Raw genomic sequence first — 6,000 nt, forward strand, 5'->3', positions numbered from 1 at the left:
GGTTTGCAGGCCGGCCACGCCCCCTGGCAACCCAAGAGGAGGCCTTGGTATCTGGAATTTATTTTCCTTCTACAATTGAAACTTTGTAGCCTGGAGCGGAGCCAAGCCTGCTGCTCCCTCCGGGGCGGCAGCCATTTCTGTGGCAGTTAATTTACCTTCTACAATTGAAACTTTGTAGCCTTAAGCGGGTGAGCCCGGCCAGGGTGTGCGGAAAGCTTTGCTTCCCCTGTTGCCGCCGGCAACCCTGGCCTGCTCTCTCAAGCTCCATTCTGCTGCCATTTGTTTGAATTTGTTTACCTTCTATAATTGAAACTTTGTAGCTTGAGTAGAGGCTTAGGCCTGCAACGGCTATGGAAAGCTTGGCTTGCTCTGTTACCTGGGAAACCTTGCTCTCTGTGGCTGTAGCCATCTTGGTTTGGGGGTTAATTTGCATACTTGCCCCGATTGGCTGGTGGGCGTGGCTTATGTAGCGGTGTGATGGTTAATTTGCATATTACCATTTTATTAGAGAGGATTACATTATTTTCTGTACAAACAACTATAAACCTACTTTTGCCCACCCCTGTATATGTTCCCTGACAATATCTATCATGACAATACTCAAATTGCTCTCATTATGACCAATAATAATCATGGAGGTATGGTGCCTCCAAGAATAAAAATAAAAAGGACATTCACAGTAAATTATAGCATACTAGTAGCCCATTTGCAGGAAGAATCCTGCAAGCGGCCACTGCGGCCTCGTGCGCTGCCGCTGCTGCCGCTGCTGCCGCCGTTGTGGCCGCCGCGCCTACACCCACACACCGCGGCCACCCACCCTGCTCTGCCCCACCCCGCCCCTCCCCAACCCACCCCGCCCCACCCTGCCCTGCTCCGCTCCGCCCTGCTCGGGCTTTCCCTCTGGCAGCCACCTTGCTTTCCGCTTTTCCTCCCTCTTCCTTCTAAGTTGTCTTCAGTCTTCACTCCTCCCTCCCTCAGCGTATGCAAATTAACAGCCATCTTTGTTGGGTAATTTGCATACTCGCCTGATTGGCTGGTGGGCGTGGCTTGGCGTAGCAAAGGAGTGGTCAATTTGCATATTACTATTTTATTAGGTAGGATTAGAGGATAATAATGAATTGTTTTGTACTATAAAAAGAACAAATGTACCAAATAATTCTATTTCTAAAAAGTGAGCAACAATTTTGTGGCTATGTGTTACAGGATAATGAGAAGCTAGAAAACTTTTTAAGCAAGTAGAATAGAAAACTAAGACAAGAAAATTGAACAAGGCCAAACAATTTGGGTGCTTGAAGCTAGCTTGTAAATACCAAGCCATTATCTTCCCCAATGAAGGACACTTGAGAGCAAATACCCCTCCCCACTAACTGAAAGAATCCAGAAGAGAGGAGGAAAGGAAGGGAAGGGGGAGAGAAAGGGATTTTTAATGCCTCTTCTCCCCAAACAGAGTAAACATGGAGTTAATCAACCTGGAACTGCTAAGGAAGGAAAGAAGAGGGAGTACTAAAATCCGGTCTCACTAAAGAAAGAAGTCAGCCTTTTTGGAAAAGGAAGAACAAAAGGGGGGCAGTTTATTTCACTCCATGAAAGTGAAGCCAGCAAAGTCTCTGGGTTTGTAAAGATAAATTTGCCAGGTGTTTCTCATAAATTCTGGGAAAGTAAAAGAGAGAGACCTTCAGAGTCAACCTGTACCAAGATACGTAGCAGATAAATTTTAGAACCTATAGTCAGAAAAAAATATAAGGCACACCCTCCCCACCCCATCCCACCACACTAATTTGAATTGATTCCTACAAGCATGACAAGAATCAAGTGGGCTGACTCAGGGGGCTATCCAATAAAACCTCTCTGGTGTCTGTGAGAGGTGCCTGTAACCTAAGTATCTGAAATGTTAAATTAATAATCTAAGCAAGATTTGTCCAAAACTAAATATAGATGTGAGAAAGATCTGGGCATCCTATATAATAAAGAGGTAATTTGCAAATTAACCCTTAGCATTCTGAAGATAGCTGCCTACAACCAGGCCGGCAGGGGGGTGGTTAGTGAGGGACAACCAAACAACTGAACAAGCAGGCTGCATGGGGCGACCAGGCCGGCAGGGGGGCCATGAGGGGCGACCAGGCCAGCAGGGAGGGCAGTTGGGGGTGATCATGCCAGCACGCAGAGGCAGTGAGGGGTGATCAGACTGGCGGGGTGGGGGAGGCAGTTAGGGGCAACTAGGCAGGCAGGCAGGTGAGCGATTAGGAGCCAGCAGTCCAGGATTGTGAGAGGGATGTCCCAGATTAGAGAGGGTGCAGGCTGGGCTGAGGGGACCCCCACTCCCATGCACAAATTTCGTGCACTGGGCCTCTAGTGGATTTATAAACACTTAGAAAATCTGTCAGGAGTTAACTTTGATTTAATGTAACCATAAGAGTAAAGCAATATAAAATGACTTTTAAGCCAGTTGTAACTGAACTGAAATAGTAGAGGAGAATTAAAATAATGTCTGTGCAACTGTCACTTGGAATTTTAACATTGCAAAGGGAAAGTGGCACTCAGCACCATGAAACAGGCAGTCTTGTTCTAGTTGTGCCTATGTGAGTTTCAAAGGTTTGGGGAGAAATTTTAAGCCTTTTTTCATGGGCACAGAGAACTAGCAGGTGATGGATGATAATCCTTGGTTTGACATCTTTAGACCCAACATATCCTCTAATTAATACATTAACTCATTCCCTTAAATCTTGAAAACAACTAAGCATAGCAGAAAATGTATCTATTAATCATCTGCCCTCTGTGAAGAGAGGCAACACATCTTCAAACCACACCCCATATCCCTGCTGAACTTGGAAGCCAGCATCCTTCAATCAGGAATTCTGGGCTTTTTCCTAAGACTCGGTCCTGTGTTCCTGTGACTCTCTTTTGAATTTCCTGACAACAAAACGGGTGTGGAAAGAATAAAGCAGGACACGGGCATAGAGTGATTATGAGCAGACCTGCCAAATGCCAACTTTATGTAACCCTGAGCTCACTGTTCCCACCACACGGGTATAGCACTGAACACTTAAGTTATCAATAGACTTTTCCAATCTGTTCTTTAAATTCTGACCCGTGATGATTCAGGGGATCTTGTCTGTAAAGGGCCACCTCCTTTTCAGCCGCGCCCTGGGCATTTTAAATCCCGATACATCTCCATCCTCTTTGTACTGTCCGGGTGTGGGAGCAGACATTTACCTTCCTCATCATGGTAATGAGAGAAAAGCAGATCTCTGCTTTTTACCAGGGAGAATGGGTAGGATTTTTCTCCAGGGCAGCCCTGGAGGGAGCCGGGGGAGTCGGGGGAAGAACTGGGTTAGCCTGGCTGCGCTGAAGCACAAAGCCCTGTGACGTGGCGCCCACGTGGCTGACTGGCCGTTTCACGGGCACTGCAGCTGGAGGAGGGGCCAGTTGCAGCCGGACCCTGGCTCCGGCCCTGGCTCCGGCCCTGAAGCAGGAAGATCTGGGCCCAGGAGCCAGGGTAAGAAGTGGAACAGGCTGGGAAATTGGAAATGACCAGGGCGGGGGAGGTGGGGTGAAGACAGGGGAGAGGACCATCTGTGATGTGAGGGGTCTTGTGATCCTTAGTACTCTTCGGCCCTCTGGTACCCATCGTTGGCTGAATCAGTGCACCGGTAGGGTGTTTCTCTGTGTTGCTTAGTGCCCATTCGCCAGAGGCTTTCAATGTGCGTGTCTGTGTGAGTCCTCTTGAAACTCTTTGCCTATCTTAACGATAAATCTTTCTACTCACACGGTGCGCTCTGAGTCACAGCCGAAGCCTTACGTCATTTCTAAATCTGGCCTTCCATGAAGTCAACTGGAGAAGTTTTGCTTCTTCTGTTTTGAGTGCAGTTATTAGAAACTATGTATTATTACAAGTAGAATTGTGGTTGTTGAATCTTCTGGGCTTTATGTCCTCTAGTGGCTTCCAGGAAATGACATGAAGAGAAATATAGGTGTGACCAAAATCTATGTTGTAAATGCCCATTATGTGGGTGTCTACTTACAGAGTTTATCTTCTAAAGAGCATATGGGTTAGAGGCCTAGATGAGTTGTGAATCTTGAAAATATGTTGTGGTATTCCAAGGATGTCAATTAACCCAATTATTTATTAGTATTTGAATAAAATACAAGGACATCAAAACAGTCTGATCTCAGAAGGCGATTATGGTCCTAATGGTGAGACCGAATTAATACAGCGTATTAGAGAACAAGACTAAATAGTTGTATCAAGTTTTAAGTTTAGAGATGAATGATTCTACCTAGTCTTCACATCTTTATGTTAAATGTCCTCTTTTGCCCTGTTTCAGGATTATGGAACCATACACCATGCTCTTCCTGTAGACACTCCAGCAGAACCCTGACATCCTGGTTTTAAAACATCTGCAACAGAGGGCACAGTACTTTTCTATTAGTAAGTAGTTGCGGGGGAGAGCGGGGGTGGGGGTGGGGGTGGGGGGAGGCGGGGGAAGGAGGGAATGGCAGCCAAACTTTCAACTATGTATGCATGTGGGTTTAAAGGAATAAAAAAATAATCATTTTTCTTTCTGTAAGTATAATCTCAGGCTGATGTAAAGGATAAATTATGGATGGTACACGAAATGCTGAATCGAGGCCAGGGGAGGAGAGAGGGGAGCTAAGTAGAGGCTAGCCATGATTTTATACTAAGGATAGTTCACTGAGTATGTAATAGAAGGAGCAAGATAAAAGCACTTTGAATTTTCTTCCTTTGCAAATAACTATTTTATGGAAAGGTGATTGAGTTTTTAATACCAAATATTAACATGGGTTTCCACTTTTTTAGGGCAGGTTACTTAATCTTGTATTCTCTTTTCAGTAATTATTCAAATTAAATACCTAACTTTGAACATAATGTTAAAAAAACTAGTAACTGAATGAATTTATTAATGTATGTGTTTTCAAGTGGTAATACCCAGGGATTACCCACCTGGCATCCTGGTTATGTCACTCATTCAGCCCTGAGTGCCTCCTATGGGCCAAGTAGCTGCAGGGAGGAGGGTGGGATTGGGGGACAGAAGACTTAACCCTTCGGGGGCTCACTGTTAAATATTGTACAAGGTGCAATGGCGGCACAAAGTACTTGTCACTCACCACTTCAAAGTAACAAGAGTAGAGTGGACAGTTTACCTGGCCTGTGCTGGCCATCTCTCTACCCACTGTGTTATTAGCCAACTTACGAAAGTAGAGTATGAAACTCATTTTGAAAATATCCCTAAATATGTGTTCAGAACCTTAAGAGAGATCTGTATGACTTCGATTAATAACCAAATGTGGGTAAGGAAGAATGCGTGGCCTATTTCAGATAATGCTGCTCTTAAAAGCCTATTCACAAACTTAAAGAGCTTTTAGAAATGAATGATTGTGAATAACCATGTAAATAGCCTTAACCTTTCAATCTTAAATGTATCTATAAAAAATACAAAGAAACTTACAACATAGACACAGTGGACCTATTATGGAACTCTGTAACCAATGAATGTGAACATCTAGCCACTAAGTGCAGTATTTTAACTGAAATTTGAAGAACTTATGAAAGATACTTCTTCATTAGGAATCTTTGGTTAATGGATTCATGGTGTGGTGGTTCAGGTATGGCATGTGATGGTAATCTTTTTAGTCATGGATGTATAATCTACATAATTTAGTGCTTAAAGGATTAATCAGCAGATTATGTAATTAATGTCACAGTAAGTTATAGTTTGCCAGTAGCTCTAAAACATGCTAATCTGACGCTTCCCCCCTAATTTGTGTTTAACTTCATTTGAGATAGTACCTTCAACTCAGGTATTTGGCTACCCAGTGAAGACATACATATCTAAAGGTGATCTGAATCTTCTCCCTAGAAAACTAGAAACTTTTCTGATTGTAGTAGAAAGAACATAATGACTTATGAAGGTTTTATGTTTCTTGAATTTTACTTTCTTTACTTGTCCAACAGTGGCCAGTTGTAATATTTATAGTTAT

The sequence above is a fragment of the Cnephaeus nilssonii genome (assembly GCF_951640355.1).
Source record: "Cnephaeus nilssonii genome assembly, chromosome: 9".
Lineage (NCBI taxonomy): Eukaryota > Metazoa > Chordata > Mammalia > Chiroptera > Vespertilionidae > Cnephaeus > Cnephaeus nilssonii.